At 44.9% G+C, this 24,904-nt stretch overlaps 1 pseudogene; it reads left to right on the top strand.

The window, feature by feature from the left end:
- The first annotated feature begins 422 nt into the window (after positions 1-422).
- LOC129524380 (small ribosomal subunit protein eS1-like) lies at positions 423-24,644 on the top strand (annotated as a pseudogene).
- Positions 24,645-24,904: the final 260 nt, after the last annotated feature.

Genomic DNA, 24,904 nt, shown 5'->3' with positions numbered 1-24,904 from the left:
GGAGGTTGTGGTGAGGAGGAGGTTGTGGTGAGGAGGAGGTTGCGGTGAGGAGGAGGTTGTGGTGAGGAGGAGGTTGCGGTGAGGAGGAGGTTGCGGTGAGGAGGAGGTTGTGGTGAGGAGGAGGTTGTGGTGAGGAGGAGGTTGCGGTGAGGAGGAGGTTGTGGTGAGGTGGAGGTTGCGGTGAGGAGGAGGTTGCAGTGAGGAGGAGGTGGCGGTGAGGAGGAGGTCGCGGTGAGGAGGAGGTGGCGGTGAGGAGGAGGTGGCGGTGAGGAGGAGGTGGCGGTGAGGAGGAGGTGGCGGTGAGGAGGAGGTGGCGGTGAGGAGGAGGTGGCGGTGAGGAGGAGGTGGCAGTGAGGAGGAGGTGGCGGTGAGGAGGAGGTCGCAGTGAGGAGGAGGTTGCGGTGAGGAGGAGGTTGCGGTGAGGAGGAGGTTGTGGTGAGGAGGAGGTTGCAGTGAGGAGGAGGTTGCAGTGAGTCGAGATTGTGTCCCTGGACTCCAGCCTGGTCAATAGAGCAAGACTATGTCTCCAAAAAAAAAAAAAAAAAAAAAAAAAAATTATATAGAAAACAAAAAGCAAAACTACCTCTTGATTTGCTTTTCTTGATTTTGCGTCTCAGAGGTAACACTGGGAAGGGTTGGGGTATACCTCTCCACACCTTTGTCTTTGATTTCTTTTTATTTTTTATTCTATATTCTGAGATACAAGTGCAGAATGTGCAGGCTTGTTACATAGATAGACATGTGCCATGGTGGTTTGCTGCACCTATCAACCCATCATCTAGGTTTTAAGCACCGCGTGCATTAGGTATTTGACCTAACGCTCTCCCTCCCCTTGTCCCCCACCCCTGACAGGCCCCGGTGTGTGATGTTCCCCTCCCTGTGTCCATGTAGTCTCATTGTTCAACTCCCACTTATGAGTGAGAACACACCGTGTTTGGTTTTCTGTTTCTGTCCACACCTTTTTCCTCTGTGCACCCAGGCACATGTATTTGCACATAAGTGTTTATTGTAATCTTTTTAAGAAAGTAAAAATGGAATAATGCTATATTTATTCTTTGGAAAGCCTGCTTTTCAGGCAGCATGTCTTTGACATTGTCTCATGTTGGAACCTGGGTACCAGCTTCTTCTCCTAGCAGTTATTCTGACGTGTGGATGCACCTTGCTTCGTTTAACAAGCCCTGCACTGATACGTCTTTGGATGGTTTCCGCCTTTTCCCAGTCACAGATGGTGTTCTGATGAATTTCCTTGCACACATCATTTGGTGCTCTGTGCCTGCATTTCTGTGAGATGTTCCTGGAGGTGGGCTGTCTAGGTCAGAGGGGGATCTGTGCTCAATTTGCATCCTGTGCAAAATTCCATCCGGTCATCCAGCTCCCCAAGGGCTCACATGGTACTGTCCTCTTTAGACATCATCTTCTGCAGATGATGGCATGACAGCCCCTCTTTCTTTTACTCACACCAGTTTGCACCCTGGTGTCCTGGGGGTTCCAGCTCCTACCCACATGTCTGCCCACACCCCACAGTGCCCCCAGCCCCTGCTAACAGGGACTCTGGCTTCTGAGCTCTGGCAGACTGCCTCACTCTGGAGAAGTTTGCTTTCTCAAACATTCCTGGCAATGTTACTGCAAATCTCGAGGCCTGCATTTGCCTTCTTCAGGACTCAGTTTCCTCAAAATTAAAATGGGGATAATGTGATGCTACTGTCTGCATCCTAGAGCTGCCATGAGGGTTCAGTGAGATCACTGTTGAGAGCACATTCACAGCACCGGCCTTGTGCGCAGTCAGCACGTGTGGGGCAGGGCTGTTGCTGATACGTGGTTGACTGTCATTGCTAGACTGTGGCTTTACCAGGGTCAATGTCTTTAGTGCCGAGCCCAGAGCCACCCCTAGTACCTGCTGTGTTTATAGAGTGATTGAGTGTCAGGGTCAGAGACTGGGGCAATGGCAGCAGAAACAGAGGAAAAAAGTGGGGTTTCTAATAGTTCCTGAACCAGTGGCCTTTGAGATGAAACCTTCTTGCCAAGGTCTGGGGCTGTGCTGTTTGTTCTAGGCCCGAGACTGGAAGCTAGGCCTGGCTACAGTCCTAGCTGAGCTGGGGAAGTGCAGGACAGCATCCTGCTTCATTAGGACACCTCCAAGCCCAGCTTAGACGTGGATTCCAGGTGACCCCCTGTTTACTCTGACCCAGACAGAGGACAGAGAAGTGTGCAAGGGTCTGGACCCTCATCACAGCCATTGACTCTGCAAGGCATATGGGTTTGTGCACGTGTGTGAACACGGCCGTGTCTTCTCTGTGAGTTTCAAGCTCGAGGTTGTTTTTATGCAGGGTTAGGCTTGCCAGGTAAAATACAGGAGGTCCAACTAAACCTGAATTTCTCATTAACCTTTTTTTTTTTTTTTTTTTTTTTGGTGCAAATATATCCCATGCAATATTTGGGACCTGCTTACCCTAAAAAATGATTTGTTGTTTATCTGAAATTCAAGTTAAACTGGCATCCTGTCTTTTCACTTGCTACGTATGAGAGTTCCATGTGGGGGTTATCAGTGTGCATTTGTGAGTTCCCATGTGAAGGACTCTCTCCAAGAGTCTGTAGGTGCCAGGATGGAGATGGACAGAGAAGGTCCTCTTGGGCTGCTTTAGTGGCACCTAGAGGCTGTGGGGTTGGACACTTCAGCCCCAGGGGCCTGGGCAGCACTGTCCAGCACGTGCCTGCTCCTGTCTTCTCCACGGGGGCTGACTTCCCTGACATCTCTCTCCAAATATGGTGGCAAGAGCTATCCCATCTGTCCCCATCTGGAGCTTGGCGTCCCAGCCAGACAAGATGGCAAACACTGTGCAGATGGTTGCAAAGATTTCCCCAGCTCCTTCTGCAAGAGGCCTGCAGATGAAAGGGAAGCCCTCATCCTCACCGCCTCCCCCTTCCAGAAAACCCAGGCCACAGCCACCTCTGAATGCTGCTTTAGAAGCTTCTCCCTCCTGGTGATTAAACCACCCCAAACAATAAAGCACTGCATTTCCACCATAGGCTTGTTCACATGCACGCAGCCAGTTGTCTTGGATCCGCCCCTGTGCCTGATTCATCAGGGCGAGGGGTTCTCCTCTGAGGTGCTTGCAAAGAGCTGCTTAATTTTCATGTGAAAGACTCTCTGTAGAAACCAGGCCCAGTTTTGGAAGAAAGCCCTTTCTCCCCCTTTAGCAAATTCGGTGTCATTTTTTTTTTCTTTTTTGAGACGGAGTTCCACTTTTGTTGCCCAGGCTGGAGTGCAATGGTGCAATCTCAGTTCACTGCAGTCTCTGCCTCCTGGGTTCAAGCGATTCTCCTGCCTCAGCCTCCTGAGTAGCTGGGACTACAGACACCCACAACCACACCCAGCTAATTTTTTTTTTTTTTTTTTGGATTTTTAGTAGAGAGGGAGTTTCACCATGTTGGCCAGGTTGGTCTTGAACTCCTGACCTCAGGTGATCCACCTCGGCCTCCCAAAGTGCTGGGATTACAGGCATGAGCCACCATGCCTGGCTGGAATTCTGTGTCATTCTGGATACTTATCATGACTTCAAGCATCCAGGACTCTGTCCTGGGTATCCTGAGCCTGAGGGTTTATGTGTGTCCAGCTGGCTTGGAGGTTGTCTACAGGCAGGTTGAACTTGGCCTCTGAGTGCATGGCAGCCTCATGTGGGAAATACCACCAAGGAGCCTCATCGTGTGCTTTTAGGAGGTAGTTTCTATTTAGTCATTGCTGAATCTGTTACAGACAGGGTCTCGATTTCTTGCAAGTCCTGTATGAGGTCGTTGCTGTGATTATCCACATGTTCACTTGCTCTCTCTGGCCTCTTTCAGGCTCTTGCACTTCCTTTGTTCTTTTCCTGCCACAGGGTCTTTGCACATCCTGCTCTTTCTGCCTGAAAAATTTTCCCTCTCCCTGCTTCTTCACCTGGTCACGGTCTCATCTGACACTGGAGTCACTACATTCTCAGGGACGTCTGGCCACACTGACTCAGTCACAGCAACCCCCTGGTATCTGCTTTCATGACACCAGCTGCCTCTCTGTGGTAGACACTAGCTCAGCTACGGCTTCCTATTTCTCTGCATGTCATCCTTCCCCTTCAAGACTGTGGTCACCATAAGGGCCAGGGACATGCCTGTTCTGATTCTCATTTGTGTCTCTGGTGTTTAGTATATGCTCACCTAGAATTTGATTAATGAATGACAACATATCCGTTCTACAGATGAGAAAGTTGAGGCTCGGAAACATGTAACTTGCTCGGTATTAAACAGTAATGGTTTGTAGCCATCTGGCTGGTCGCTGGGTGCACACTCTTAACCACTTCACTATGGTTCTTCTCTCATGGTAGCTCTCCAACAGCAGGAGTGAGCGACAACTTTAGGACAGGTGTAACCAGAATCTCAGGGCTTATCCTAGAAGGTGGTGTCAGGAACATACTTGCCTATGGGCCTTCTTACTGTATTGCATAAAATACCCAGTTTTTCTGACTCACCTTTAGTAAAGACCTTAGCAATATTTGAAGCACAGTTGTCAGTAGGAAAGGGTGGATGTTTATACTTTTTTGAAAAGGAGTCTATATCATATTTATCTCGTGGTCTGCCATGCCCCCTGATCTTCTTCAGCTTTAGTTATGCAAAATTCACACTTCTTCTCTTGACTGCCTCTCTCTTACCTGTTCAGTTTATTTTCTGTGTTCGAGATTGCTTAGAATTTCTCCCCATTACTACAGCCTGCTTCCCAACTGCACCCCCCACCCAGCTTGTTCTGGATTTTGTCAACAACAGTTCCAGCGTTTAGTGAGGGCTGGATTGAAGGAAAGCCTTGGAAAAGGCTGTGTGATGAAAGGTGAAGACACTTAATGGGCAGGCAGTCATCAGGGTTAATTCAAAGGCTGGAAGAAGGGCTGACCTGGAGGACTGGAAATGTCTTTGAGCTGAAGGTCATGTGCAGGTGGAACGAAGAGGGTGAGCCTTTTGGGGTGAACTGCAAGTATTTGATAATATCCCTGTCCCCATGGTTGAGGAAGTCTTGATAAGCATCCTTAATGTGATGGAGGGATTAAGGAACCCCTGGTTCTACCTGCCCAGCATGGCGGTAATATGACACAGCCCAGTTATTGATTTTTGGTTGCCCAGCTGTCATCAGCTCAACATCTTCTGTTAGTTATAGCTGCAATTTGCATTAGTTATCAATGCCAGTTTTGACTTTCCTAGTCAATAAAGTGTTCTGAGAGTGGTGACTAAGGCTGAGCACTACCCATAATCATGAGTATTACAGAGGCAAGCCCCCTTGCCCACCTACCTGCAGGTGATGAGACACCCTAGGGAAATCACTCAATTCTTTGGAGGACCCCGAATAAATGCCCAAGTCCATCTGTTCATCTGTCCATCCATCCATCCACCCTTCCTTCCATCCATCCATCCATCCATCCAGACATGCATACATCCCACCACCCACCCATCTATCTACCCACCCACCCATCTGTCCATCCAACCCACTCTCTTATGCACCCAGCTATCATCCACCTGCCCACCCACCAACTCATCCATCCATCCGCTCACCCATGCGTCTATCCACCCATTCACTCATCTAACCATCTATCCACCCACCCGTCCATCCATTTATCCCTCCAACCCCTCACCCACTCATCCATTTCTCCACCCACTCAGCCATCCCTTCACTGACTCAACCATCCATTCATTCGTCCACCTGCCCGCCCACCCATTATCCACCCATCCACCTATGTATCCATCCATCTGTTGTCCTTCTGTTCATTTATTACACAAAGACTCCTTAACCACCTGCTAGATTCTGGGGAGTTACCTGCTCTAGTAATTGAGAACATGATCTCTGGAATATGATTCCCTGGGCTCAAACTGAGCTGCATCCTAGCTAGCTGCTTGGGTAAGTTACAGAAACTGTGCTTTGACTTTCTTATCTGAAAATTGGCTATTAATAGCTTCTACTTTTGCAGATATAGTGAGGATTAAATAAGATGTCACATTAAAAGTGCATCATTGGCACTTAATAGAGATTAGGTTTTACCATTCATTATTATTCTTGGCAGATGCTGCAGATAACGTGGAGAGCATACGAAAGACACATGTTTGAACAAATAGTGACATACAGGTGCTAAGTTCTGCAGTAGGGGAAGGTCAGAGAGCCATGGAGAGGGCCTAGCCCAATCCTGGAGCCTCAGAAAAATGTTTCCCATTGAATTCCTGTTTTAGCTGAGACTTGTGGGATGGGTAGTAGTTGGAGATCCCAGACAGGATGTGACCGAGTTAGCCAGGGAAAAATTGGGTCCTGGCACCCATGGCAGAGTTGATTGATCAGTTCTTCTGTCTCCTTTGTTTGGAAGTCCACTAGGTGGGGAATGTCCAGTTGGGGGAGGGCGCTGACAATGATCATGACCTTCACCTGTCCTCACATGTCCTCTGTGTATCTGCAAAGCCTCTGCCTCAGTCTCCTCTTTTGGAAAGTGGGATTGGAAACCACATCTGCTTCTCTCCCAGGACTGCTAGGAAGACAAGATTAGATGGCGGGTGAGAGCTCCTTGAAAATGAAAACATTGTGCTATTTGAATGCAAAGTGTTCTTCTTTGCCTGTGATGTTTCCTAATCTGTGAAATCATACTGGACCTCGAAGCTGTCCATTTAAAAAAACAGCAAAGTGGCTGGGCATGGCGGCTCAAGCCTTTAGTAGTTCTAGCACTTTGAGAGGCTGATAGGGGTGGATCATTTGAGGCCAGGAGTTCGATACCAGCCTGGCCAATATGTGAAACCCCATCTCTACTAAAAATACAAAAATTAGCCAGGTGTGGTGGCATCTGCCTGTAGTCCCAGCTACTCAGGAGGCTGAGGCACAAGAATTATTTGAGCTCAGGATGCAGAGGTTGCAGTGAGCCAAAATTGCACCACTGCACTCCAGCCTGGGCAACAGAGTGAGGCTCTGTCTGAAAAAAGAAAGAAAAAAGCAGTTAACACTTCCTCCATCTCTCCCCTGGGGGAGGCAATTTGGCAAAGATTGTTGTTGGATTTTACACACAGGGAAATCTAAGGAAAGTGTGGAAATCAGACCGGGACTCCAGACTCTGGTCTCCCTGTTTGCAGGGTCTTAAAATGGGGAGCCACTTTGGGTTCTTTCTACAAGATTGCTTTTTTAAAAACAAACAAACAAACAAACAAACAAAAAACTCAAAAAAAAAAAAAAAAAAAAGCCCTGACCTAAATATTCACAAGGGACCTTAGGCAATAGCTGCAAACAAAAGTGAGTGAGGAGTGGAATCTGTCTTTACAACTAAGACAGCTCCAGAGTTGAAGCAAGTGGAAATATCTCTAGAGACAGAGACTTGGATGGGTTTTGTTTTGCCAGTTACAAGCTATGAGAACCTGGGCAGGTTTACATCTCTGAGCTTCTGTGACCTTGTAAAATAGGCTGCATTGCGCTAAACTTGCAGGAGGAATCCCAGCATCCTCCTGTGCACAAGGCTGGTTTCTTCCCATCCTTTTCCTTGTTCTGCCTCTCTCCTCCTCTCCAGGAGATGAATACATTTGGACCCAGTAGGGGCCTATGTTTGCAAAAGCTCACAGGTGATTCTCATGCAGCCAGCCTGGCTCTGGCACTCAGATCTTGGACACTTCTGGAGTCACATTTACTAGTGAGGAAGGTCACTGTGTGCCGAAGGCATGCTTCATCTTCCACTCCTTTCTTCCATGAAGCAAGGCGCATGTGTCGACTAAGCTGGGAGAGTCCACGGTGTCAGCCTCCCCCACGCTTACCTCCCTCCGTATTCCTTGTGTGCTGTACTTTGTCTTGATTTCCTGTACTCTGCACCAAGCCAGGAGATGGTAAGATCTCAAAAAAATCATTTTTTTGGGAAATGGGATCAAGAGGGTTTTTGTTTGCTTGTTTGCTTGTTTGAGACAGGGTCTGTCGCCCAGGTTGAAGTGCAGTGGCGTGATCTTGGCTCACTGCAGCCTTGACCTTCTGGGCTCAGGTGATCCTCCCACCTCAGCCTCCTGAGTAGCTGGGACTGCAGATGCACACCACCATGCCTGACTAATTTGCCTATTTTTTGTAGAGATGAGGTTTCACCATGTTGCCTAGGCTGGTCTCATACTGCTGGGCTCAAGTAGTCCTCCATCCACCTTGGCCTCCCAAAGTGCTGAGATTACAGGCATGAGCTGCTGTGCCTGGCCAAGTTTTTATTATTATTATTATTATTACAAAAACTTTTCAATAAACATAAAAGCAGAGACAGCAGTTTAATGAGCTATCATATACCCATCACATAGATTTAAAAACTATTAACATTTGCAATATTTACTCCATCTGTTTTTCTGAAGTATTTACAAAATAGTTTACAGTAGTTATGTAATTGCATCCTGATATTCACCCCTACGTAATTTACTTTCCCTCCAAAAACATGAGGGCATTTTTTATATGATCATTGTCATACCTAATCAAATTACCAGTAATTCCTTAATATCCTCTAAGATCAAGTTTACATTCAGATGTCTTGTCCTCACAATGTCATTTGTGATTATTTTTTTCTTTGACCAAAGAAAATAAGATCTCAAGATGTAATGACAGAGATTCTATGTTAGCCCTGATGTCTAAGCTCTGTGGTACATTGTGGCTTTACTTGAAAGTCTGAGGCTAGGCGTGGTGGCTCACATCTGTAATCCCAGCACTTTGGGAGGCCAAGGTAGGTGGATCATGAGGTCAAGAGATCAAGACCATCCTGACCAACATGATGAAACCCTGTCTCTATTAAAAATACAAAAATTAGCCAGGTGTGGTGGTGGGTGCCTATAGGCCCAGCTACTCGGGAGGTTGAGGCAGGAGAATCACTTGAACCCGGGAGGCGGAAGTTGCAGTGAGCTGAGATTGCACCACTGGATGCCATCCTGGGTGGCAAGAACGAGACTCTGGAAAAAAAAAAAAAGTCTCTCACTGTGGTCTCATAATAAAAGGACACTCCATTTCCCATCTGGTCCCTGCTCCTTAATGTTAGCCCCCTCCTGTGGGGAGGAGGGGGTGACTTTCAGTGCAGGTTCAAACATTCCCAGGGCTGGCTCTGATCCCAATAAAGTCCATCGTCATGAATGAATGCTTCCCTTGCAGGATATTCTAAGTATTGTAAATAGTGCACGTGGAGAGTCCTCATGATGCCTGGGATGGTAGTGAATATTTATAGGTTTCTTTTAGTGCCTTTTTTTTTTTTTTTAGTGTTTTCTATAGTTCCATGTTTCTACAACCCTTAGGAACATCAGAATCATGTGTGTGTGGGTGCTTATTAAATAAACCAGTTCCTGGAGCTCACTCCCAGTGACTGCCAGTCTGATGATTAGGGGCTTAGCTAGGACCTAGGTTTGCAAAAGCTCCCAGCTGATCTCATGCAGCCAGCCTGGCTCTGTCTCTGGCGCTGGGAGCTGGGTTGGGAACTAGTCTTTGGTGCTATTCTGCTGATACTTCAAGTTGGGCTCTTTGACTCTGTCTTGTATTGTCATCATTTGTATTCAGGTCTGTTCTTCCCCTGGATTGTAAACTCTTTGATGTCTGGGTCATCTCAGCTCATGAGCTGAGCTTTCAGTGGGTGCTCAGTGGAACAGGTGCTGAATGGAGTCAGGCTGTAGGGAGGCCAGCTTGTGATGGTAAGTGAGAGACAAAAATCATTTTAAAAAGAATCTTTTTGCCCTTCAGTTGTGTTTGCCATGAGTTAATGTGATTTACTCTAGTGGAAGCCAGTGCAGCTTAAGTGGAGGTCTTGCCCTGAAATGGAGCCAGGTTATGGATCAGCAGAGCTGCCAAAAGCATTTTGGGGAAATGTTTCTGTGTCACCCTCAGTTGATTGAACTCAAATTTTCACTCCCGTTTAACACCACGTGGGGGCCATTCTGTCTTCTGCAGAGTGGGTATGATCAGATCTTCTGTAAAAGTGTAAGTGAGGGGGCTGGGCATGGTGGCTCACAACTGTAATCTTAGCACTTGGGGGGCTGAGGTAGGTGGATCACTTGAGGCCGAGAGTTTGAGACAAGCCTGGACGACATGACGAAACCTCATCTCTACTAAAAATACAAAAATTAGCCAGGCATGATGGTGCTTGCCTGTAATGCCAGCTACTCAGGAGGCCGAGGCAGGAGAATCACTTGAACCTGGGAGGTGGAAGTTGCAGTGAGCTGAGGTTGCACCATTGCACAGTATTCCAGCCTGGGTGACAGAGCGAGACTCTGTCACAAAAACAAAACAAAACAAAAAGTGTATGTGAGGAAAGTGGAATTGAGCTTGGGGATGTTGGGAGATGGAGGTACTTCATTTACTGAACAACAAAAACCATAGGATACCAATGTTGGAGGAAGAAGCATCATCCTCAGTTTCTACTAACTCAACCACACATGAGATGGGGACTTGGTGTCCGAGAGAAAAGCTACTTTTTAGGTCTTCAACCTTGATCAAACCATTTCTGAATTCCTCATACACATATAATCAGGTGCTATGAGTGGTACTGATTGGATAATCTTTCTGTCGTTTCCTGTGCTAGGAAGGAAAATACATGTACAGCCAACTTCCTTGAGGGTTCGTTCTTTTGCATCAGGGTGTCTCACACTGCTGCCCTTAAAACACCTGTAAGAGAATCATCCAGGCGGCTTGCTCGCTCTGCATGCAGGCCCTTTAGAATCAGAGTCAGAATCTCTGGGGCTGGAGCCACAAAATGAAATTACATTTCAATGAGTTTGTCATCATGTGAGAGAGAATAGGTGAGTATTTGGATACCTATAATACAAAGTAGATTCAAAAAGAATGACTTGATTATTTTAAATGTTGTGTTTTAAAAAATTTAATACAGAAAAGGCTGGGCGCGGTGACCCATGCCTGTAATCTTAGCACTTTGGGAGGCCAAGGTGGGTGGATCATTTGAGGTCAGGAGTTCAAGACCAGCCTGGCCAACAAGGTGAAACCCCATCTCTACTAAAAACATAAAACTTAGCCAGGCAGTAGTGGTGCATGCCTGTAATCCCAGCTACGGGGGAGGTTGAGGCAGGAGAATTGCTTAAGCCTGGTAGGCAGAGATTTGGTGAGGTGAGATCTTACCACTGCACTCCAATGTGGGTGACGATTGTTTAACCACCACCAAAATGGGTTCTGAGTCCAACTATTAATATGAAGATGACATCCATTGTGGTCTTGTACATTTTGTTGTCTTTCCGGGGTGAAGAACATTGGTGACCATTTGTTTCCTCTGGAACGGTCGATTGGTCATGAACTTCCTGGTCCAGGTAGTCACTGTGTCATTCATGATGGTGGTTGATCCTCAGGTAGTTAGGGAGGAAAATAAACAAGAAGTTATATATTTAAAATCACGTTTCAATTTTAGACCTGATTAATTGACTTAATAAAGGGCATTAGCACTTCTACTTCCTACAGTCCCTCCCTTTACTTCTGGAAACTAGTTATTTCTAGGTTGTTTTATGTTGTTAAGGTTGACCACCTTCTCTTTCTGTTCTGCAATCATAGTCCTATCACTAGCCTTTTGTCATGGTCATTCAATTCACAAGTTGCTTATTTTTTAATTTCTTGGCTGACTAAATTTTATTATGAAGACTTTTTTTTTTTAAAGAGCTCAGAAATACTGTATTCTTTAAGTTCTTCAGCATGTGTCTTTTGCCTATTTTGATTGGGCAATAATTTAGCTGGCTATAAAATTCTTGGATTATACTCTATTTCCCTTAGAAATTATAGGCACCCATCCACTGACATTTCATTGTGCTTTCTTTTTTTTTTTTTTTTTTTTTTTTTGAGATGGAGTCTTGCTCTGTCACCCAGGCTTGAGTGCAGTGGTGCAATCTCGGCTCACTGCAAGCTCTGCCTCCCGGGTTCACACCATTCTCCTTCCTCAGTCTCCCGAGTAGCTGGGACTACAGGCGCCCGCCTCCATGCCTGGCTAACTTTTTTGTATTTTTAGTAGAGACGGGGTTTCACCGTGTTAGCCAGGATGGTCTCGATCTCCTGACCTCGTGATCCACCGGCCTTGGGCTCCCAAAGTGCTGGGATTACAGGTGTGAGCCACTGTATGAGCCCAGCCTCATTGTGCTTTGTACTAACCCCCTTTCCCTGGCCTCTTTCAGCTTGTCTTCTTCTCTCCCAGTAGTTTCTCCGTGAAGAGGCCATGTGCTATATTCCATGAGATATTTCACACTCAAAGAAGACTTCTTTTATACTCTTTTGATAATTTGTCTGGGAATCACTGTCTTGATTTATAAGGGAGTTTGTAATAAATACAGTAAAAGAGAAACACAATATATTTTGAGACATCAGAGAAGGGGGACACCAATTCTATTAATATTTGGGGTTAGCACGGAAGGCTTAGTTAAGAGGTAACATTTGAACTAAGCCTTGAAATAAGGGAAGGATTTGGCCATGCAGAAATGGCGAGAGAGTAGAAGCAAGACATGATGGTTAGTGTTATGTATCAATTTGACTGGGTTGTGGGGTGCCCAGATATTTGGCTACACATTATTCTGGGTGTGTCTCTGAGGTATTCTGGATGAGGGTAACCCTTAATTGGTAGACTAAATAAAGCAGATTGTCCTCCCCAATGTGGGTGAGCCTCATCCAATCCATTGAAGGCCTGAACAAAACAAAAAGGTAGAGTCACAGAGAATTTGCTCTTTTTACATGATTATATTTGAGCTGGGACATCAATCTTCTCCTGACTTTAGATGTGGACTCGAGTTGGAACTAATCATTGGCTGTCCTGGGTCTCCAGCTTGCTGGCTGCAGACTCCAGGACTCCTTAGCCTCCATAACCATGTGAGCCATCCCTTACAACTAATCAGTCTGTCTCTCTCTATGTGTATAGCTCTACCTCTATCTCTCTGATCTTTTTCTGGAGAACCTAGAATAATACACAAGGTTATATTAGAGAAGAGGATGACCCAAGGAAAAGCATGGAGGCAGAAAAGTGCAAAGAGGGTTTGGGAAGACTGGGGTCCTGATGGGGAGTTTGGATTTCTCTGTGTGTAGCATGGAAAATCCTTGAAAATATTCAAGAGGTGAAAATTCTATTTGTGGAAGAACACCAGGAGTATGTGAAAAGAAAAACACTCACTCCATTTTAACTCCACTGAAGGGGGCATCAACGGGATGCACTGGGGACATGGGTTGGAGGGTAGTTGAGGCCATATCTGGAGGATCTTTACTTCTAGGCTGAGTCTGAAGTTATCTTTCTGGGGAGTGGGAGATTACAAATCTTTGAGCTCCACTCAAGAGATGGTTTTGCTAACAATGGCAGGGCGACGGTGGTGGTGGTGGTGGTGGTGGTGGGAAACTGGTAGCATGAATTCTAATTGGGCTTCTGTTATTCTAGGCAAGAAAATTGGGGAGTGGACTTTCAGTAGAATAATACAGATCTGGGCATCAACTGCATGGAGGAGGTAGTTATAGGTGATGAGATGTCTCAGGGACAAAGTTTGGTAGAAGGAGAAAAGATACTAGGCTGCTACAAAAAGAATTGCTGTTTTTGCCATTACTTTTAATGGCAAAATCCGCAATTACTTTTGCACCAACCTAATAGGATGCAACCTTCGGAGCCATCTGCATCAGAGGGATTGATGAAGATCAACAAAGTTTGGGAACACAGGAAAGGAGCGGGGAGGGTAATGACTTGAGGGCATAACACGGATAATCAAGGTTTTTCTTGTTAGCATGTGGAGACTTAAGCATGATTATATGTTAAACACTTGGCACATACACGGTGCAAAATATTTATGAGTGAAATGACAAGTGAAGGTGGTGAGTCATGTGAGTTCCAAGGGAACGGGTGATAAAGGCAGGTCTCAAATGAGGCACAAGTGGAGAAGGTAGCTTGGGAAAGGAAAAGGATGCTTCTCCTTATAACATTGGAAAGGCAGAGGAAGAGGATCAAGATACAGTGATCTAGGGATGAGCTGGAAGTGAGTTGAGAGAACTCAACTCTGGGCTCTGAAACCCCTAGGGATGGGTTTGGGGGGCTTTGAGATATGGAAGAGGTTTAAAGTCAATTGTTATAGCAAATATGGTTTGGAATTTATTTGTGATGCTTAAAAATATTGCTGAACAGAAATGAAGTCTACCCTAGAGTTGGATGGTGAGATTATTTAGTGGAACTACCAGATCCATGTTGTGATTCTTTCTAGTATCATTCAGCAGCCCTTGGGCAGTTGAGAGGCAAGTCATCAATGGGGTATGGAGATTTTCCAGGTGGGTGTGGTTGAAGGAAGGGAAGAAAGAGTTTAGGAGCACATTACAAGAAGAAGGTGACTGTAAGGTCCAGGCTGAGCAGGAAGGTAAAGCAAGAAGGAAACATGAGGTTGTGAAGAGAAGTTTAGAGGGATGAGGAGGCAGGAGAGGTGAACAGTTGCAGGATGTAGCTAGAGTGGCGATGTTAGATCTTGGGGCCAGAGAGCTTTACAATGATTATGAAGATCAAAGGGCATTAGAATCAAGCTATAAAGAGCCACTGTTTGATGTTGGGATGTGAGGATGCTGCAGGTGGATGTCTGCACATTGATGGTGAGAACATGGTCACCCTGGCCCTGCTGGGTCTTTGCTAAAGAGACTGTGCTCTGTTCTTGGGGCCGTTTTCATCACCTGATTAGAGCAGTGGTCCCCAAATGGTGTTCTTTGGACCATCTGTATAAAATGTTCATAGGTCAAGGATAAAATGGAAAAACAGAGAAAATGTCACAGAAATGTGCCCATTGTTGAAAGACCACCAGCTGTCCTTTTTGGAGGATTGTTCTTTATTCTAAAAATGTATATATTCTTTTCTATTAAAACATTTTTGTATTGGCATTTTTTTCTCTTTTATGAAATGCCATGGGGTAGAAATTTATAATGTATCCAATTCTCCTGTCTTCATGTATTGCCCTGTGGTGGTGGAGGGGATGTGGCTAGTACTGGCCAAGAGGCTGGGGGCAGAGGTGCAATGTTAGACTTCTAGCCTGGAGCATTTAATTCTTAGTACAAGACTCTCTAACATTCTTCTCCCTCTGTTCCCTGCTTGGTGATACTCGAGGTATTGCAACCCCCATTAACCTTAGTCTTAGGGCAAGTTTGATGGGAAACAGAGCACCCCACACCTCCCTGCAGATGAAGCATGAGTGAGAAAAACAACTTCTGATGTTTGAAGTTACCAAGACTTAGGAGTTGTTTGTTATTGCAGCAAATCCTCACCTATTCTGACCAATCATGGTGGAATTTGTGTGTGTGTGTGTGTGTGTGTGTCTGTGTGTGTGTGAAACTGGTAGTTTAAAAAAGTTCCTTCTTACCCAAAAGAAATAAAAGATAGCAACCTTATGTTGGTTCTCAAATTAAAAAAATATTTTTACTCATGTATAAAATAGAAAAATCTGAGAATCTGTAGCTTAGAGAACTACAGTGTGGGATGTCTATAAAGACCAGGTTATTTTATCAGCTCCTAACACCCCTTAATAGAAGCTTAGCCAAGACTTGGACTATTTCAGTCTTTCCCATTCCACATTCCATGGACTCTTGAAGAGACATTGATGAAACGGTGCAGCCATGAACCACCCTAACTCAATCCTAGTGGCAGAACCCCCCCCTTTTACTGCAGAATGAGCTTCTTGCTACAGTGATACTGCAACCCCTTAGATATATCCTGTACTAATTATATTAAAACACGACCAATGCTTTTGCTTTGTTGTCCCCCAAATTAAACACCTTAATCATGAGAACCCAGAGAATTGGATTTAGTGTAACTGATTCCAAACTGTCAGTAAGAACATAATTAAGTTATATTTTTCTCCAATTCAAATAAAAGAAAATTGACAATAAAATGCTGATCAATACGTGTAGCTCAGGAGGTAGAGCCTGCTTTGAGATGCAGAAGTGTTTGGTTTTTTTAGATCTATATTCTTGAGTAAAGAAAAAATCCATCTCTCTTTCCTAGAGGGAAAGACTTTCAGAGCTGGGCTTGGCAACAGACTGACTATCAGAGGCTGAATTAAACAAATAGGTACCTCCCTGGAGTGAATGGTGTGTTTCTCCTGTTTGGGGAACCGTGCTTTTATGGTGGAGTTTGCATTCTGTCTTGGTCTCCGGATGTGTGTATCTGTGGGTGGATGTCTGCATGTAAATGGCAGAGTATACCTGTGTGGGTGTGTACAAAATTCCCATGTGAATCTCAGCTTTGTGGGGATCTCCGGTTCTTGAGCCCAGTAGATGCCATTTGAAGAAAAAATCACTTGAAAATGAGACAGAAAGAATGGAAACTAAATCCTAGCTCTAAAGGCACCAGGGTGATTAAAAAAAAAAAAAAAAAACCTCTGGATCTTCTTTGTTTTGGACTCTACCTACCTCTAAATGACATTTCTGTTTCCTATGAGATGATTAGAATGAAAAAGATCCTGAGCACGAAAGAGCAGATACTGTGTGATAGTGTGTATGTCAGGGTGTCAGCTGTGACACTGCTGACATTTTGGCTCAGCAATTTCTCTATTCTATGTGTGGGGGTTCCCTGTGCATTTTAGGATGTTGAGCGGCATCCCTGGATCCCTGGACTCACTGGATGCAGTAACACAACTCCCCCCAAGTAGACACAACCCCCAGTGTCTCCAGATATTCCCTAATGTCCCCAGGGGGCAAAATAGCCCCATCTGAGAACTGCTGCTTTAGTAAAGTACAATGTCAGGTGAAATAGGTGGAGGCTGTTTGTAGTCAGGGGTTAGTAGAGATGGAAGAGACCCCAGGAATATCCTGGAAGGGGCTGTAATATTTTGTTTCTTGAATTGGGTGTCAGTAATATGGAGATGTTCAGTTTCTTTTGTTGTTGATTTTGAGGCAGGATCTTGCTCTGTCACCTAGGCTGGAGCACAGTGGCACCGTCATGGCTCACTGCAGCCTCTGCCTCCTGGGCTCCAGCAGTCCTCCCACCTCAGCCCTCCCTAGTAGCTGGGACTACAGGCATGTGCCACCACTGTGCCTAATTTTTTATTTATTTATTTTTTGTAGAGAGGAGTGTCTCACTATGTTGCCCAGGCTGGTCTCAAGCTCCTGGGCTCAAGCAATCTGCTCACCTCGGCCTCCCAAAGTGCTGGGATGACAGGCATGGGCCACTGCGTCTGGCCAGTATGTTCAGTTTGTAAGAAAAGTACTGTGTTGACCTCTTCTATGTGCACATTTCTTTAAGTAATAATTCAATAAAGCATTTAGAAAAATTGGTCATAATAGGAGTAATTTGTAGAGTGTTTGGCATGAAAGCTGATCACCTTAATTTGAACTACTCTGAAATGAACACCAGGGGCCACCAAGAGGACCCTTTCAAGGTGTCATAGTCAAGGAGAGGAGTGTGTTGTGTACATCTCTGCATAAAGGATTTCCTGGTTACATGGAAGGATGAAGCCTCCTTCTGAGGACAGAGGCAGCAAAGCAAGTGGAAGCCCAAAGCATTGAGCTTTCCAAATGGACTTTGCTAAAATCTTGTGGGTGACTCATGCTCTTAACATACACCCATGTACATATTGTCCATATAAACATTAATTCTGTAACAAGGCCCACACTTAAGGGTTTTTTTTTTTCTTTTGTGACAGTCTTGCTTTATTGCCTAGGCTACAGTACAGTGGCATAATCGTGACTCACTGCAACCTCCGCCTCCTGGGTTCAAGCAATGCTTCTGCCTCAGCCACCTGAGTAGCTGGGACTACAGGTGCACAACACCATGCCTGGCTAATTTTTGTATTTTTAGTAGAGACGGGGTTTCACCATGTTGGCCAGGCTGGTCTCAAACTCCTGGCCTCAAGTGATCTGCGCACCTCAGCCTCCTAAAGTATTGGGATTACAGGTGTGAGCCACTGCACCTGGGCCCACACATAAGGTTTGAGTTGAGATAGAGAAACTCTGGCAGGACTGAGGAATTGGGCCACAGTCTCTGGGAAATATGCACAATTTCTGGAATCTTCTCTACTTCCAGAGTTCCCACTTTCTGTCTCCTGTTGATTCAACAAACTTGTATGGAACCACAGTGTGTCTAGAACTTGCCAGGTGTGGAGGATAAAAAGATGACTGAGATCGGGCATGGTGGCTCATGCCTGTAATCCCAGCACTTTGGGAGGCCAAGGCAGGCGGATCAATTGAGGGCAGGAATTTGAGCACAGCCTGGCCAACATGATGAAACGTCTCCACTAAAAATACAAAAATTAGCAAGGCATGGTGGTATGCACATGTAGTCCCATCTACTTGGGAAGCTGAGGCAGGAGAATCGCTTGAACCCAGGAGGCAGATGTTTCAGTGAGCTGAGATTACACCGCTACATTCCAGCCTGGGAGACAGAGCAAGATTCCATGTCAAAAAAAAAAGATGACTGAAATACAGACTCCCTCAGAGTTGACTCTAACACAAATTAGGTAAGAGCCCAAGGTCTGGCTGGGCAGGCACCTTGATCGGCCTCATCCTGCAATGTCTACTAGAATGAAGAACATTTTTTTCTTTACCCATGAAAATGTTTTGTGCTTCATACCCACAAGTGCAATTTGTGTTAATTCTGAAAAATTTGTCGCATAACTCTGCCTGTATTCTTAGCATTTTTCCTTTGAGAGATTTCTCAGCACATCATCTTTGGACTGTGTGGAATTGGAAATTTACTTAGAATCAACAACAAGTACAGGAAAGTCAGTTCTTAGTCAAGAGTTAGGTTTTCAAAGACAGTGGATAGAATAAAAAATCAAGATTTGACGTACAGTCAAGATTATACGTGCAAATCCCCTCATCACTCATAAAGTTTAGCAGTCAGTCTTACCGTGGCTCACCAGGTCCAATCCATACTTCTTCCTCCACGACTGGAGCAGAGGGTGATTTTTTTTCTGAGCAACTGATGAAGTCATTTAGAGACCATTTGCAGTAGAAGCCATGCGTACTAGAGACCAATCAATGTGCCCTCATGGCAGCATTTCTGCCTCTCTCCCTCTTTGTTCTTGCCAAGTACCCACAGTTCATTTTCCATAGATTGAAAGAGCCCAAGTTGGGCCTATATCTAGGAGTACAATTGCTGGTCATTTGGTAACTCTATGTAGAATTGTTTGGGAAGTTGTTAAACTGTTTCTCACAGCGACAGCGGCTGCACCATTTTAATTCCTACCAGCTGTGTATGAAGGTTCTAATTTCTCTGCATCCTCACCAAAACTTGTTATTTTTTTTTTTTTTTTTTTTTTTTTTTTTAGACAAAGTCTTGCTCTGTTGCCCAGGCTGGAGTGCAGTGGCACAATCTCAGCTCACTGCAACCTCTGCCTCCAGATTCAAGTTACTCTCCTGCCTCAGCCTCCCGAGTAGCTGGGATTATAGGAACCTGCCACCATGGCTGGCTAATTTTTGTATGTTTTTAGTACAGAGAGGGTTTCACCATGTTGGCCAGGCTGGTCTCAAACTCCTGGCCTCAGGTGATCCACCTGCCTCGGTCTCCCAAAGTGCTGGGATTACAGGCATGAGCCACCGTACCAGGCCAATTTTCTCTATCTTCGATTCTAGCCATGCTTATGGGTATGAAGTGGTATCTAATTGTGGTTTTGATTTCTGTTTCCCTGATGATGAATTTCATTGAGCATCTTTTCGTGTGCTTATTGGCCACTTGTATGTCTTCCTTGGAGATGTGCCATATTTTCATATTCAAAAATGAAAGCACAGGTCCACACAAAATTTTGTACATGAATAATTACAGTAGCATCACTCCTAATAACCCAAAGAGAGAATTAATCCAAATGCCCATCACCAGACGAAGAGATACACCTATTGTTGTCTACCCACATGGTGGAATATTATTTGATCACAAAAAGGAGGAAAGTACATACGCTACAGCATGGATGAACCTTCAAAACAGATGAAAGGTCACATTCTACATGATTTCATTCAGATGGAAATCTATAGAAACAGGAAGTAGATTAGTGGTTGCTTAGGGCTGGTAGGGGCATGGGAGAATGGGGGTGTTAGCTAAAGGGTATGAGGTTTCTTTTTGAGGTCACGAAATGTTCTAAAATTGACTGGTAATGTTTGTGTATATCTCTGAATATATTGAAAACCATTGAAATGTAAAAAATGCAAAGAAAAAACAGCCCAAGTTGCAATTTTATTCAACACTTGATTGGCTTTAAAAATAGATTCCAGGCTGGGCATGGTGGCTCACACCTGAAATCCCAGTGCTTTGGGAGGCTGTGGTGGGAGGATTGCTTGAGGCCAGGAGTTCCAGGCCAGCCTTGGCAACATGGCAAGACCCTGTCTGTACAAAAAAAGAAAAATAAATAACAGCTGGGTGCAGTGGCTCACACCTGTAATCCCAGCACTTTGGGAGGCAGAGGCGGGCAGATCACCTGACATCAGGAGTTCAAGAGCAGCTTGGCCAACATCCTGAAATCCCATCTCTACCAAAAAATATAAAATTTAGCCTTTTGGTGCTCCGAGCAGCACCATGGCGGTTGTTAAGAACAAGTGCCTTATGAAAGGTGGCAAAAAGGGAGTTAAGAAGAAAGTAGTTGGTCCATTCTCTAAGAAAGATCAGTATGATGTGAAAGCACCTGCTGTGTTCAATATAAGAACTACTGGAAAGACTTGGTCGCCAGGACCCAAGGAACCCAAATTGCATCTGATGGTCTCAAGGGTCTTCTGTTTGAAGTGAGTCTTGCTGATTTGCAGAATGATGAAGTTACATTTAGAAAATTCAAGCTGATTACTGAAGATGTTCAGGACAAAAACTGCCTGACTAACTTCTATGGCATGGGTCTTACCTGTGACAAAATGTGTTCCATGGTTGAAAAATGTTCAACAATGATTGAAGCTCATGTTGATGTCAAGACTACCGATGGTTACTTCTTTCATCTGTTTTGTGTTGGTTTTACTAAAAAACACAACAATCAGTTACTGAAGACCTCTTATGCTCAGCACCAACAGTCTGCCAAATCCAGAAGAAGATGATGGAAATCATGACCTGAGAGGTGCAGACAAATGACTTGAAAGAAGTGGTCAATAAATTGATTCCAGACAACATTGGAAAAGATATAGAAAAGGTTTGCCAATTTATCCTCTCCATGATATCTTCATTAGAAAAGTAAAAATGCTGGAGAACCCTGGATTTGAAAGGCATGGAGCTTCATGGTGAAGGTAGTAGTTCTGGAAAACCCACTAGGGATGAGACACATGCTAAAGATGAATGAGCTGATGGACATGAACCACCAGTCCAAGAATCTGTTTAAAGTTCAGACTTAAAACAGTAGCAAATAAGAAGTCCTATTTGTAAAAAACAAACAAGAAACAACAATGAAAGAGCAAAATTAGCCTGGTGTGGTGGTGCCTGCCTGTAATCCTAGCTACTCAGGAGGCTGAGGCATGAGAATCACTTCAACCCGGGAGACAGAGTTTGCAGTTAGCCAAGATTGCACCATTGCACTCCACCCTGGACAACAGAGTGAGACTCTCCAAAAGGAAGAAAAAAAAAAGTATCCGGGCTTGGTGGCATGCACCTGTAGTCTCAGCTACTCTGAAGGCTGAGACGGGAGGATAGATTGAGGCCAGGAGTAATTTGAGGCTGCAGTGAACTATGATTGTGACACTGCACTCCAGCCTGGACTGCAGAGCAGGACCCTGTTTCTTATACATAGATACATACACACACACACACACACACACACACACACACACACACACACACACACACACACACACACACACATACATATACATACATACATACCCAGGTTCTACCTCTGGTGATTCTGACTCAGTAGGGTGGGGTATCCCCTAGGGATCCTGCTGTTCAGCCTGGTCTGGGATCCACTTTTCACTGGGAACTGAGACACTGGCTGTGAGCCTTTCTGTCCTGAGATGTAGAGGTCATGGCGATGCAGGTTGAAGCTTAAGGAGACCTGACTGCGCGTTAGGTATTGTGCTGAACATCATCTCTTACTCTCACAGCAACATCCTTAGAAGGTTAATGATGTGTCCGTGCTCTACAGATGAGGAACTGAGCTTTCAGAGGAGTTTAGCTTGTTCAAAACTTATTCTTCCTATTGGAAACTTTGTACCCTTTGACCAGTGTCTCCCATCCCCTCCCTTTCCTTCACCCCAGCCCTGATAACCACTGTCCTACTCTCTATTTCTGTGAGTTCAACTTCTTTAGATTCCACATATAATAAAATCATGCAGTATTTGTCTTTCTGTGCCTGGCTTATTTCACTTAACACAATGTCTTTCAAGTTCATCTATGTTGTTGAAAATGACAGGATTTCTTTCTTTTTTAAGGGTTAATAGTATCCCGTTGTGTGTATATAGTACATTTGCTTTATCCTTTCATCCACTGATGGACACTTAGGTTGAGTCTATATCTTGGGTATTGTGAATAGAGCTGCAGTGAACATAGGAATGTAGGGATCCCTTCGACATATTGATTTTGATTTTTTTTTTGGTCTATATCCAGAAGTTGGGTTGCTGGATTATATGTTTTGAAATCTATAGCACAGCAGTGTGACTATAGTCAATAATAATGTATCTTTCAAAATAACTAAGTGGGTACATTTCAAATGTCGCATCATGAAAATTGTCAGTAAATTAGGGGATGGACGTGTTCATTAGTTTGATCTAATCATCCCACATTGTATACACATATCAAAACATCACATATATGGGTACAATTATGATTTGTCAATTAAAATAACGTTAGTTAAAAAAATAAGTAACTTGTTCAAAGCCCCGGTTGGGATTGATGGAGCTTGGACATGCACCAAGGCTGTTGCTGTCAGGCCCACAGAGTCCTTTGTCCACGAATGTTGAAGCTCTACCTGAGATTTCTACTGAGATCAGTGTAGGGATTCAATGTCTCAGAATCATCCCATCCTCCAGGACCCACAAGTCCATGACTGCTGCCTCTACCTCCGACCCTACTGACCTGAAATGTGGCGCCTGCTTTCATTTCCAGGAGCATACAACACTTTCACCAAGCATTGATGGGTTTTGTTGACTTCATTTGAGATGTGGGGCCGTGGAGAGGGTCCCATGATCCTTGCTTGGTGTTGGCCAACTCATTGACTTCTCTCCTTTGACTTCACCCTTCCCTTTTCTACTCACCTCCTCTGTCATGGATTGCTCTGGGAATTCTGAGCCCTGGTTCCTTTATTTTGCAGATAACCTTCACTCTTCTCTGCAACGAATCCCAAAAGTGTGTAGTTGAGCTGACTGCTAGGTGCTTGACATGCAAGAGAATTTGCAAATGGGATTCGGCCTCTGGAAAGTGGTGGTAGTTCCAGATTTATGTGGATGTTACTTTGTTTTTCCCTATAAGATCTATTCTTTAAACTATCAAGCTCTTGGCTCCTGGTTGCAGTCCTTTGCTGGTGGCAGTGGGCTGGGTACTGCCACCGGGGGGAAATGCTGCCCACTTAGAGAAAGGGAAACTGGTTCTCTTTAAGAGGCAGAGGGAGGTTTCCAGTGCCAGTTTGTTTGGAGGCAAAATAGCTGTTGTATTAATATTGCCCAAACTTGGGCTGGTGCCTTGTGTGTTTAGAGCTCAAAGCCACGATTGTTTTTTTTTTTTTTTTTTTTTTTTTTTTTGGTGGTTTGTTTTCCATCCTTTTGCTTGGCAGGTTTCTGCTAATAGCTTCAACCTCAAGAGTCCCATTATACAGACACTAATAGCACTTACTATGTGTCAGTCTGTAGTGCCTACTATGTGCCAGGCATTGGAGGTAATATAATGATGAACAAGATAAACATGGCATTTGGAAAAGAGAGTCTAGTTCCCACTCTCAGCCCACCCCAAAGAGAGGCCAGAATTGGGCTTCCAAAGATCTCAGATGCCCTTGCATCACCTCCCTGAAGAGGACGGGTGAAGCTTTGGTGTCTGCAGAGAATTTGGCTGGACAATCCCCCAGTTTTGGAACGATGGGAAGGAGCTGCCATCTGTGTTTAAGATGAGAAGTGGGGGAGTGGCTGGATATCAGAGGAAGCCAAGATGAAGAGAAGGTTTTTGTGAGTTCCTATGCATAGTGGAGACCTGTTCTAGTGACGGTCCCTGGGGCTGAGCCTGTGGGTCAGTGGAATGATGCTGTGAGGAGGGTCTTGCTATAGCAGGTGGCCCAAAGAAGGTTGATGGATCATGAGCAGCTGGAAGAATGGAGAGTTCGGGGGATGTAGTTCCTACCTGGCTTTCCAACAGTGTGTAAGCCCAGAATTCTTACATAAGCCCATGGAGAATGGAAAGGAATGCTGGTAACGACAAGATTGAATTCTCCACCTGCCAGGCATCCAGGGACTCAGAGCAGATTTAACTGAAGTTACAGAAATAGGAATGTGACATTTCCTACATCCGGGTGTGCTGAAGCAAATGTATTCCCTCTCTGGTTTGTGGGGAAGGAGAATGCTAACAGACAAGACTCCAGGTTTTCGCTCTTAAACCTGGTGCCTAGAGATGCATTTTCTACTGGATGCAGACAGAAGCTCCATATAGACATATCCATCGCTGCATCTCTCATGCCTTGTGTTCCCCCTAATTTTCCCTTTTTAACCCACAGAGGAAGAAAGTTCCAGCATCACTTCTGGCCTCTCAAGAGTGAGTTAGGTGGCCAGGTGGGGTTATTCATGCCTGTAATCTCATACTGAAGGGGTGGCCTGCCCTTGCACACCTGTGGGTATTTCTTGTCGGGTGGGATGAGAGACAGAAAAGAAATCAGACACAGAGACAAAATATAGAGAAACAACAGTGGGCCCAGGGGACCGGCGCTTAGCATACTAAGGACCTGCACTGGCACCGGTCTCTGAGTTCCCTCAGTTTCTATTGATTATTATCTTCATTATTTCAGCAAAAAGGAATGTAGCAGGAGGGCAGGGTGATAATAAGGAGAAGGTCAGCAACAAACATGT

This window comes from Gorilla gorilla, chromosome 7 (assembly GCF_029281585.2).
Source record: "Gorilla gorilla gorilla isolate KB3781 chromosome 7, NHGRI_mGorGor1-v2.1_pri, whole genome shotgun sequence".
Taxonomy (NCBI): domain Eukaryota; kingdom Metazoa; phylum Chordata; class Mammalia; order Primates; family Hominidae; genus Gorilla; species Gorilla gorilla.
This window is presented reverse-complemented; position numbering and strand designations above follow the sequence as displayed.